We start from the raw sequence: 13,096 nt of genomic DNA, 5'->3' as shown, positions 1-13,096 counted from the left end.
TTGTGTGGAAGGTTGGTATTGTATGAGAGTCTCCAGTTTTGAGAGCTAATTCCTGATCTTCTTCTGTACAGGATGCTGATCAGGTGGTTACTCAGTTTCTTTGAGAGCGTGTAGCACAGTCTCTCACCATAGTCAGTGTGTATGTTGATTGCAATGGATTTTTTACCTTCAGTCCATTTGGTATGATGTCCATCTGTTTGCATTTGGAGAGGAAGATGATGTCTGTCTGTATCTGTGCAAGTGCAGCAATGGTGGAAGCTAATACCCTGTTTCCCCGAAAATAAGACATCCTCCGAAAATAAGGCCTACTTACAGTTTTGCCTCTCGTTGTAATACAAGGCATCCCCCCGATAATAAGACCTCCCCGATAATAAGGCATCCACCGATAATAAGGCATTTTTCATTTCTGAAAAATAAGACATCCCCTGAAAATAAGACCTAGCGCATCTTTGGGAGCAAAAATTAATATAAGACACTGTCTTATTTTCGGGGAAACAGGGTAGTGCTTCTCTGGATTCTGTATTAGACAGCAGAACACCAGCCGACAGACCAAAAGAAGCCTGGTCTCCAACAAGAGACCTTAAAGGAAACTGATTCCAGTTAGAAGGAAAAGGAGAAGCACTATCTAAGGTGTTCACACAGTGTCTCTGCTGTCCACACACAGTTAGAAATCACATTCTATCTCTGCGTTTTGTCTTCTTTGGGTGAAATTCCAAATAAATATGCAAAGGTAGCCGAATTTTAATAGTACAGAATATTAATGCCATTGTTTCACTGGAAAAAGGTAGGCAATTTCTAACTGTTTTGGGAATTCTCTTCTATGGTCGACATAGGGAAGGGCTTTACTGGAAGTGCCTCCCAAGCTCAGCAGGGCTGTAGCCACACTTTACAGTGGCAACCTATTCTTTTTTTTTGCAAAATGTTACTGTCTTAGATAAATTGCTAAACTGGGGAAAGAATTAAAATAGTCATCTAATTATACAATCTCAATAGAATTTTTAATTTAAAAAATTAAATGAAAAATTAAGCAAAAAAAGAAAAAAAAGCCCATTTTTCAAAATCAGAGCAAAGTTAGTAATTCTTGACTTGCATTTATTCCAGTCCAAGTTCAAATAAAACCCAAGCAGAAACAATTGGATGTTTCTATAACTATCACTCATTTTCATTTATTTTTACAGAAACAAATTATCCGAGTCCAGGATGAAAATGATCATTGGACTGATTGTTCTTTTTTAGCTTACAACAGAAACAGCAAATAAGTTACAGTCTTGAGAACCAAGTTTATCAGTTTCCTCCATTAATACAGTTTCACTTTCCACATCAGAATGGATTCTCATCTCTTTATTGACAGCAGGTATCTGAGCTGAAATCATAGAATCATAGAAGATTAGGGTTGGAAGAGACCTCATGAGGTCATCTAGTCCAACCCCCTGCTCAAAGACGGACCAACGCCAACTACATCACCTCAGCCAGGGCTTTGTCAAGTCGGACCTTAAAAAGTCACTCTAAAGATGGAGTGAATCATTATTCCTTTGATGTGTGCGTTAGCATGCTGCATTACACCAGGTAATGCCACCATGTCAGCTAAGATGAAGGAAGGGAACAAGACATGATGTGACAGAAAACATACTACAATGTAGCATAAAACGTAAAACACAGCTTGCAATGGGATACATCACAATTAAATACCCAGCTTTAACAAAGATGTAGCTGCTGAAAAAACATGTTTCAAATTGACTGAGGATTATATCAGTAACGGACTATGCTTGTATTTTAGAATTTTTTTACTGCATGACTCACAAGACAGCTTCTATCTGTACATAATGGTTGTGTTCCATATTATTGATTCACTAAAATATATCCCTGATTAAGAGACTATGCACTGGCAAAAGTAGAAAAGGGACTAGAATAATATAAAATGAATTATTTTTCTCTCAGCGAGGAGAAAAGGGATTGAAAAATGATTCCAGCACAGCCTCCTGTAATATTTGTCAATCTTTACTCCAAGAAATGTGACTAGGACAAAGAGCATATCATTTCAACAAAAGAAAAGTTGTAGTATACTTTGCACACTTTTTTTTTGCTAGCTTTGATTTAAGGCTGTCTGGCCAACGCAAAACATAAAAAGCAAAGGAATAAGCTTTTAATATATTTAACATGCCATCTATACTCTTCTCATCATTTCACTACTCAACCACCTCCTTTCCACTATCTACAGCACAGATATCTTCTCCCTCATCCTGAATAACCAACATGCAGCTAAATAGAATATGCCAGTACACATACACATACCGTTCTCCACTGATGATTGGGGAACAGAGCTGGTCATTAAGCTTCTAGGAATACAAAATTATCATGAAAAATGGAAACTGCATTTTTCACAGAAAACAGAAGTAGCTAATAGAGCTGAGCAGTGTCATTTGCGAATCTTGGCAAAACTTGATTAGGTTATGATGGATAAGGGAGATAACAGTGTTTATAGTTTTAAAAGTTCAAAAAGTGTCCTATGGCCAAAATGTTCTTAGAGTTTAGGTAAGTGTGCAAAGTCTGTGCAGACTGTGATTGTTTGGCTAGAGAAACTCAAAGATATGTGAGGAAAATGGGCATCAAAAAAGGAGTATTTTTACACGTTTTCTCTGCTAGAGTTGGTAAATATTTTTCTTAAGTTACAAAGAAAATTCAGTCAGCATCTGATGAGTTATTATGCCAAATTTGGAGACAAACTCAATTATTAAATGGGGATTATAATCCTGCTTTAAGTGTAAAACTCAACACAGTGTCAAGGAGTTATGAATTCAGTGTTCCCTCTAATTTTTCCCATGCATGTGTGGAATTAATTTTATGTGCACCAATATGGAGGTGACATGTCACATCACCTCCATATTGGTGCACATAAAAAAATTCATGTGGTGGGGTGGGGCCAAGGGATTTGGAGTGTGGGAGGGGGGCTTAAGGCTGGGGCAGAGAATTGGGGTATGGGGTGGGTGGGTGAGGGCTCCAGGGTGGGGCTGGGAATGAGGGCTCAGGGCTGGGGCAGATGGTTAGGGTACAAGGGGGGTGAGGGTTCTGGCTGGGGGTGCAGGCTCTGGGGCAGGGCCAGGGATGAGGGGTTTAGGGTTCAGGCTGCCCGGGGGCTATGGTGGGGAGAGAGGACTCCCCCCCAACTCTCTCTCCCTGCTGCAGCACCTGGGCTGGGGTGCGGGGAGAGGCACCTCTCCCCCGGCTGCAGCAGATCCCTCCTGGGGCTGGCGGGGAGGGGTGCCTCTCCCCAGTGCAGCAAGTCCATGTGGGGGGAGAGGCATCTCTCCCCCCCACAGCCCTGAACTCCTGCACGGGGTTTAATAGGCAGCTGCGCAGCTTAGAGGGAACTTAGGTTACAACTAATGCCTCATTAATATTGTATGTATTACATTGAGCAAAAAAACTGTCTGACTCACAGGAAAGGCAGATTGTGTAACATCAAGCCAAACCTGAGTTAGATAGGTATGATAGAGATTACTCTAACCCTTGCTGCTGCAACTGGAGATGATTTCAACTGTGTCCAGCGATTGTCAATAAAATAAAATGCACTTGAAAAATCAGTAAAATGCTTATAAATCAGAAGCTAGGAATTGTAGAAAATTGATAAAGGAAGCAAAAGGAAACAAGTAGAAATAACGTAAGAATGGCCATACTGGGTCAGACTAAAGGTCCATCTAGCCCACTATCCTGTCTTCCAACAATGGCCAATGCCAGGTGCTTCAGAGGGAATGAACAGAACAAGTAATCATCAAGTGATCCATCCCCTGTTGCCCTTCCCAGCTTCTGGCAAACAGAGGCTAGGGACACCATCCCTGCCCATCCTGGCTAATAGCCATTGATGGACCTATCCTCCATGAATTTATCTAGTTACAGTGAGGGTAATTAACCAGTGGGATAATTTACCAAGGGTTGTAGTGGATTCTCCACCACTGCCAATTTTTAAATCAAGATTGGATTCTTTTTTAAAGAAAGATATGCTGTAGTTGAAGCAGGAATTATTTTGGGGAAGTTATATGGCTTCTGTTATACAAGAGGTCAGATTAGATGATCACAGGTCCATTCTGGCCTTGGAATCTTTGAAAATGTCAGCGCTGATGGCCCAGCCTGAGAAAACCAGTGATATTTTTGAAAACCACCAATGACCTTAATCCTCCAAATTCACTGATTGTACAGTTAAAGAACGAAGAATTATTGTAGAGTGTGATGGAGTGTCCATGCCAAACAGGAGTAGAACTGGTAAATGGAGGCCAGATGGGCCAATTAAACTAGCAGATTGGAGGCTAGAAAGAAAGGCCTACTTTGAGGCACAGGGTCACCTGTACAGGAATTGGCAGGGCCTGTATAAGGTCAGGTAGCTCGCTACAGATAAGGGTGGCTGTTGCTGAAATAGGAAAGTCACTCCCTGGGAAGGGGGAGGAGTGTTTAAGGGCTGCTGCTGGGAAAGGCTGCAAGGAGGTAGGCTGCAGTCATTCCCTGTGTGGAGGGAGTTGGACACTGGCAAACCCAGAGAGGTTGGGGGACAGGGATATAGGAAGAAGCCCACGGAAACAGCAGCAAGGCGTAGGACTGCACAGGGACTATGGCTGCTTGTTATAGGGTCCCTGAGCTGGAGTGTAGCAGGCAGGCCTGGGTTCCCCTACCAGCCACTGGAGAATGGCAAAAGGCATTGGAGACACCAATCTTAGCGACGATAAAGATGGAAAATCTTGTAGTCAGTGAGATAAAAGGGCCAAGGAAACTAGAGTAGTGGCTGCAGACCAAGCATGGCGACAGTTATGAAAAATTAGTGCCAAGAGACTACTCTCCTGTGTGTGGGACACCTGTGGACGAATCTTCCAACACAATGAAAGCTGCTGGCTAGTTGGCAGTCAAGCTGAAACATCTGAGCACTAGATGTGTGTATTTTGCTGGTCCATCTGCAGTATGCATCATATGCCAGCTTCTTTACTTAAGGTGAATAGAAAAGAAGCTAAGTGTACACTACATTTAGGAAACATGTTTTCAAAGAGATGTACTGAGCATTTTGTTACTTGTCTTATTCCAGCCAAAATGAACTGCATCCTAGATAGAGTCAAATTATGGCAGGGAGGTTTAAAAATCTATGAAAGATCATACAGTCTCATGTAAGGGAAGAAGAGGTCTTCAAAGTACCATACATATGAATTAGCAGTCAGTAGTAAATTACATGTCCATTACAGCCTGCTGGATTATCTGCCAGTTTGATATTCCTACCTTGCCTAGCTCTAAAATCAGGATACATACAGTACTTTGTGGAAAAGGATCTCCATCTGATGTGGAAACAGTTACAGTGGAGAGTGGCTTAGAGCTATTTCTCTGAGTCCTCTGTTTTATTTTAATCAGACAATGATGCCAATATATCATACATAGAAAGGAAAAGCACCATTATTATACACAGCACTGATGATACACTGATTAAATTCACTTACACATGACATACCTCAAGAGAACAGGGATATTGAAAATTCACTGAATATGGCTAATTCTGGACATACACAGTAGCACTACAAAGATTCTTCATTAGTGAAATGATGTAGCTCGTGTATATCACAACCAGGTTGTGAGCAGCCAGACCTAGTAGTCAGAGTCACAGTCAGGAGTCAGCATACTAGCAGGATAGAAGCAGGAGACAAACTGTAGAAAAGAACCACAAGTCAGGCCAGGTCAGGATACCAGGGGGTCAGAGTCAGGAGACAACCAATTAGACTGGAGGGGCAGAGCCTCAAACTGAAGCTGGGCTTCATGGGTACTAGGTGAGCCAGCATCAGCAGGCTACCAAATAGAGAGCTGGAGTATGGCTGCTCCTATAAACCCTAAAGCTACATGTTTGAGACCTGTGGGTCATGACAATGTAGTTCTTAATACCATTCACTACCTTCTTTTGTCCAGCTCCAGAGAGCAGGTCAGGCAAATACATAAAGCATCATATATTTCTCATAGGCCTTTGATGTTATTTTATTGTTGGTTGTTGTTTGTTTGCCTGCAATCAGTTGCAGCTACAACAGCAAAAGAAGCAGTAATAGCATCAAAGTTCCCCAAAGCTAATGGCTCATCTGGCTGACACAGTTAAGGACATCAGTTTCACAGCCAATAGTGCACAAGGGAATGCTGTACCCAGCATTAAGTCTGACCACCTTTGACTGCCCTAACCCAATGGTTCAGGTACCCATTGTGCAGTGTGGTAAACTATAGGTGATTTTTAGTGTGAAATCATACAACACTCAAACCCACAACCTTGATTATTATAATCAAACACTTTAACCACTCAGCCACCACACCGCTAGCAAAAGCAGCAAAAGCAGCACAAGCAGCAAAAATATTGTTAGGCAAGCAGCACCAAGTCCTGATGTTACACAGAGCGTTTCAAGTTCTTAGCATGTGAACATATTTTTAGACTTGGAAGACATGCTGTTGATATTACTTTTTGGTTATTCAAGATTCTATGTAGGAGGAGCTGTGTTAGGAGCAGGAGAGTTTGTTCTCTGCCTTGGTCTCTGATTAGTTCCTGAGGCAGAGTTTTTCTCTAGGAGTCCAACACTGGTGTTGATCTGAGATTCCTGAAAGAAGGGATTGCCTTGCATGCTGTTTGAACACCTTGTTCCAGGACTGGTGTATGTGTGTAAATAAAGCAAGTTACATTTAGAATATACTCAGACTCTACAACTTTGATTTCTCCTCCACTGGGATTACAGGGTTGCCAACTTTCTAATGGCACAAAACCGAACACCCTTGCCCTGCCTCTTCCCTAAGGCTTCACCCCCCACACACTCATTGCATCCCCCTTCCCTCTGTGCTCACTTTCCCCCACCGTCAGTAACTTGCTCATTTTCATCAGGCTGGGGCAGGGGGTTGAGGTATGGGAAGGGGTGAGGGATCCGGCTGGGGGTGTGGGCTCCAGGGTGGGTCCAGAAATGAGGGGTTTGGGGTGGAGGGGGCTCCAGGCTGGGGCAGGGGATTGGGGGGGGAGGAGGAGGGCTCTGGCTGGGGGTGCAGGCTCTGGGGTTGGGCTGGGGCTGAGGAGTTCGGAGTGTAGGAGGGGGCTCAGGGCTGGGGCAGGGGATGGGATGCAGGAGGGGGTTTGGGGTGTAGGCTCCAGGAGGGAGTTTAGGTATGGAAGGGGCTCAAGGCTGGGGCAGAGGGTTGAGGTGCAGGAGGGGGTTCGGGTTGCGGGCTCTGGATGGCACTTACCTCAAGCAGCTCCCTGGAAGCGGCAACATGTCCCTTGGCTTCTAGGGGTACGGGCCGCTAAGCAACTCTGTGCACTGCCTCCACCCTCAGGCGGTGCCCCCACAGCTCCCATTCGCAACGGTTCCCGGCCAATAGGAGCTGCAGAACTGGTGCTCGGGGCGGGGACAGTGCATGGAGACCCCTGGCCACACCTATGCCTAGGAGCTGAGGGACATGTTACCACTTCCCAGGAGCCATGCGGAGCCACATAGGGAGCCAGCCAACCCCGCGCCAACCAGACTTTTAATGACCCGGTCAGTGGTGCTGACTGGAGCCACCCGGATCCCTTTTCAACCGTGTTCCGGTCGAAAACCAGACACATGGCAACCCTAACTGACCTGGGAAGCTGACCTGAAAGGCCCCAGACACCTGTCAAACTACTCACAGAAGGGCGACATCAGAATCAGAACAAGACACTGGTGTTGAATGAAAGCATAACAATATGATGGTGCAATTATGTAGGCTGAAATGTTGATTCATATGAAAGGAGGACACCACAAACTTTCAGTCCGAATTATTTCTTTTAGACTCAGAGGAAACAAGCCGAAAACAAACAACGGTAAATGAGAAAACATTCTATAACAGAGTGTATCTGAACAGAATACAAAATTGCAGCATCCTCTAGCAGACTCCTAGAAATTTAAAAGCATTGTATGCAAAAAATCTTCATATCCATAACATAGCTACATATATTGCTTTTTGTCATCTCTCCAGGGCACGATGGCATTATATCATCGATGTCAGTCTGTATTCACATTAATCGAAGACTATTCCAAGTTGGAAGGTCTACAGATATAAGAAAAGACCCTGTACTGTGTTAAGGAGTGACAAGTGGGCTGCATCTAGCACGGGGGGTGGGGTGGGGTGGGAATGTACTTTTGACCTTTAACGTCTACACCAGTCATACTGAACTCAGGCTTTTAAGGTTTCATCCCAAAGCATCCACATACAGTAAACTTTAAGAAACTCAATTTCTCTGTCACAGAATAAGTTGAACTAGAGTCTAGGCATCACATATTTGACATGGGAACTAAGTTATCTGTACATAAGTCCCATAACAGAGTCATCTATACTACATGTCAATTGCTTGACAAATAGTGGGTGAGGTAGGGGATCCAAACTATGGTAGGAGAGAAAATTCACATGGTTAAAAACTAGGAACTTGATTCAAAGCTTATCAAAGTCTGACAGAACAAGAAGCAATGGTTTCATTGCAGTGGGGGAGGTCTAGGTTGGATATTAGGAAAAATTTTTCACTAGGAGGGTGGTGAAGCACTGGAATGGGTTACCTAGGGAGATGGTGGACTTTCCATCCTTAGAGGTTTTTAAGGCCTGGCTTGACAAAGCCCTGGCTGGGATGATTTAGTTGGGGTTGGTCCTGCTTTGAGCTGTGGATTGGACTAGATGACCTCCTACGGTCTCTTCCAACCCTAATCTTCTATGATTCTATGAAAGTTAACAAGACTATTTTCATTGATTTCTGTAGGCTTTGGATCAGGCCCTATGTTTTTCTTCTGTCTATCCTTTTATCTTCTCTCCCTTTCAGATTTGTTTTTTTTTCTCCTTTATTTCTTACAAGAGCAGTAGTCACTGCTGAATCAGACAATGCTTAGCTGACAGTCGTTCTCAGATAATTAGACTGAGTCTCAAACACCTGCCCTGCACATCTTTGGATACCAACCAGACCAGAGTACCCAATTACCCAGGAGTATTAAGGGAAAGGGTGGGAGGAGGAGCAAATGATTTGACTCTTGAACTCCTATCTGGCTGATGCTGTACATGCTGCTTCTTTCCCTCAGCTTTTAAGACCCAAAGAGAGATCAAAGGACAAATCCTGTCTGAGCTAGCATACAATTTCTTCATACTGCTTGAGATCTTTGACCTTTAGAAAGTCTACAGCATTCATAATTATATCTAAAGCAGGTCTGATGGTGTCCCCTTCTATAAAGGATTCAGAGACATGAATAAAACTCCTTAATTTTCAAGTATTACTTTTTTTCTTTCAGATATTAATTTTAAAAAAGAATCTTGCGAAGAAAAAGATTTTTTTTAGGGTTGTAGCGCTTGCATAGGAGGATACAGTTTGGTGGCCTCTCTTGTTAAAAATGTTCTAGTACCCATCTGATGCCCACTTATTTATGGATTTTAGACTAAAAGCTCTTTTTTGCCAGTTTTCTTCACAAGCACTTATCTCAACATCCTCATTAGATGGTTTTTCTCTTTTCTTTTTTTCAAGGCCTATCCATGCCCTTGGTACTTTCCTTTGTTCCATTCTGCAAAAGGAATGGCTTTAAAGGATCTCTCTCTAGCAGTTCCAACTTTTTTTTTTTCTTTTGTAATTAGCCTTATTTGAGGACTAGGAAAGTAGAAGACTTGGGGAGAGGAGGAGGGAAATCATCTGTTGAACAAAGGAGATGTTCTTCACTTCAGCCATATGCTGTATAGCCTGGGTCAGATAACTTGCATATCTGCTTTTAAAATTATTTTAAAAAGAATCTGAGTCTCACAGAAGTCATATAAATGTAAATGGGGATGGAGGAAATTTTACAGCTAAGGGAGAGAAATACTTTATACAATAGTTAAATAATTCCAAAATAGTAATAGCTAACAATTTTAATTAAAGAATATTTTGAATTATTTCTGATAGTGGTATTTTTCTTGAAGTGAAAGACTTTATGAACAGCTGCCACTAAAAAATATTAACAGTATTAATTGATGTGTGTATAAATATGGAAATTTACAAGACAGACTGGAAAACTGGCAGAGATGGCATCAAGCTATGCATTATTGCAATGACACAATTTAACTTCCTAATATCATTATTCCCTCTACTGTTAATTTTTGGCAAAAAATAGTAGGTAGAATGTTTAACATCTATATTTTCTGTTATTTAATTTTAAATGAAGATAAATACCCAGAAAATGATCCTAAAACCTATACATTTTTACTGCACACCTGCAGCTTCTATGGAGAGAGCATGTATCTGAAGCAGCGATGGTTCAGGGAGTTGCTTTAATGGTGAATTACAAAGGAAGAAAAATACTTTTGTGCCCTCCTTTGCTGATATTTTATTCATTATGGAAGTTTGTTTATTTGTTTTTACATTTTTCTGGCTTTTTTATTTACCTTACTCAGTCTTGGTTTCCTCTTTTTGCTGAAGGACTGCTTGGAGGACGAGAGCACGGGCAGGGGGAGAATTCTCTACCATCAACTGAAAGGTGTTTGGTACTTCGGCAGCACTTTTCTGACAAATATTTGTCAGAAACTTGAACTAAATAGGTTTAAATAATTTTACACAGATCCTGTCTTCTTACTAATCGCGGTCTATATTTCAGAAATTCTTAACTTTTGCTGTCAAATGTTTAAAGGATATTTGACTACTAGTGTCACTACAATTAAATGCATTAAAAATATTTTGACTGCAACCAACAAGTATATTTTGATAACTTCTACATATTGAAAGATGAGATTGAAGATTGTGGACCAAATTCATGCCTTCTGTAAAGCCACTGAGTTCAGTGTTTAAATTGAACTGAGTGGAATTACATCAGAATGAATTTCCCCCCATATTTTATAATCTTCTCAAACATATACTGTAGGGAGAATCTTGCAGAGATATGGAGTGGACCAGATTATTTATTTTGTGTTTACATTTCTAATTTTTATGATGTTATCCAAAGTTAGGAAATAATAGTGACAGATACTTCTCAGAAAATTCTGCTGTTCAGTTCAGCAGCTAAGGAGTTTCTGTAAACTTCATTCAAACTGCATAAACCTCTTGGATCTACAAAACTGGATTGAAATCTGTATGGGAACAGGCATTCTAGCAAGACTGCAAGTACTTCCTGCTTCTGTTCAAGTCAGACATATTACAAGAGCAGTCTTGCTTCCACTTCCAATCCTGACCAGATCTAAGAAGAGTTATATGAAATTAAAAGTTTAATTTTAAAAGATTGGCATATATTTTTTGAACCTCAAAAATGTTTGGTTCAGGTTTACTTTTAATTTTGGGCAAGGATTTCAGACATGTTATCTGTATAGGTTCATCCTTCCCTGCTCTTCATATCATAAACCCAATCAACCCACTGATTTTATGCATCCTCAAGATGAGCAGGTCCATACGTAATGCGGGCTGATTAATCAGTGTGTGTGCTGTTTCTCACACAAAGTCTAAGATGGCTAAACCTCACACTATCTCTGTAACACAGTCAGATATCTTCCTGTGGTCTCTGCTCATTAAAAAACTGTTTGCTTCAGTTTATGCAAAAACATTATGTAATCCATTCGCATAGGAGAACTATCAGATTTAGAAGTTTGTGGCTTCTATTGTTTAAGAAAACAAGTTCATTACAGTGCATTAGTTACATCAAATATATATTTATTAAATGTTTTTCAGCATAATCCAAAAATCAAGGACATTTTAAAGCTATTTTAAAACAAAATAATGCACCATAAATTAACAAAAACCTCAGTCATAAGAAAGGAAGAGCGTTGTAGAGAGCAGAGCTGTTCAGATCTCAGAAAGTTTAATGTGAACAGTTCAAGTCTGGATAAAATTAAATTAGAATGAATTCTTGAAGGACAGGTTTCCTTGGGAAAAAAGGGAAAAACGGAATTAAGGCTATATGATATTTATTTATATTTGGCAATTTTGTCTCATTTGTTTATTGGGAAAGGACATTATTTAAATAGAGACGGATGTTCAAAACCAATACATTGAGTGCAAAGATTTTTATATGCCAGATGAATCATGGAAAAGACATTTGCATTGGGAAGACAGCTTAAGAATATAAAGCCATAGGAATGGTTAAATCAACAGTGTATTCTGACATTAGCTAATGCTGAATGCTTAAGACACCTGATTGCACAATACTATAGCAAGTAAAACACTTCCTTCCTTGCCCTATATAGAGAATGAGGGAGTGAATAATAAAAAATATTATAGCTATTATATGTGCCTCAGTTTACCTGCTCAATTTTGTACAGCTATCTATCCACACTCAAAGAGTTAAATCAGACCTGAGCTGGGTATGGCCATATGCAAGAAGTGCAGACAATGAATCTTAGATAAGCCCAATCATTATATTGTAAATATAATACACACGAATTCTTTTGAAGTTCACCTCCAGCTGAAGTCTGGCAAACAACCCCAGGGGCTGTTGAAAATCTCTCTAATGCAGAGGAATAAACCAGTTCTGCCCAGACCAAAAGCAAACCATGGGCCTTGGAGGGTGGAGTCTTGGGAGAAATAAGGAACAAATATTTGAACTGGATAAAAAGGTGGGTCCCCTGGCATATGGGAAAAAGAGAGACTCAGAGGGACAAAGAGAGCATTCTGCAGGAGAACAGTCTGCATCTCCCAGCTCAGAGATGGAGGTAACTGGTCTGAGTGGGAGTCAATAAAGCTGGCAAAGAAACAGTAAGGTTTAAAGAAAGAGGAAATATGTGTACAGACCTTTATTGTTTTTACCTGTTGCTCTATGTGCTATGTACCTTTGTGTGAATAAATAACACTTAGTTTTGAAGAAGCTGTGTTTAAGCCACTTCAATCATCTCACTGGTCAGAGATCCCTGCAGGAAAAGGGTTTACAGATGCCAAATCCAGTTGGGTCTGTCGTGTTACCATGGTTGGTAAAGTGGGGGGCTGCAGCCCAGAGATGCAGACAAACAGTTGGAGGATCACATGGTTCTATCCAGAGAAGGTTAAAGGTAGTGAAACCTTTCCCCAAAAGGTGCACTCAGGAGAGACTGTAACCATAACAGGTTTCAGAGTAGCAGCCGTGTTAGTCTGTATCCGCAAAAAGAACAGGAGTACTTGTGGCACCTTAGA

The sequence above is a fragment of the Malaclemys terrapin genome, chromosome 2 (genome assembly GCF_027887155.1).
Source record: "Malaclemys terrapin pileata isolate rMalTer1 chromosome 2, rMalTer1.hap1, whole genome shotgun sequence".
NCBI classification, from domain to species: domain Eukaryota; kingdom Metazoa; phylum Chordata; order Testudines; family Emydidae; genus Malaclemys; species Malaclemys terrapin.
The sequence above is the reverse complement of the archived record's forward strand: the minus strand, read 5'-3'. Positions refer to the sequence as shown.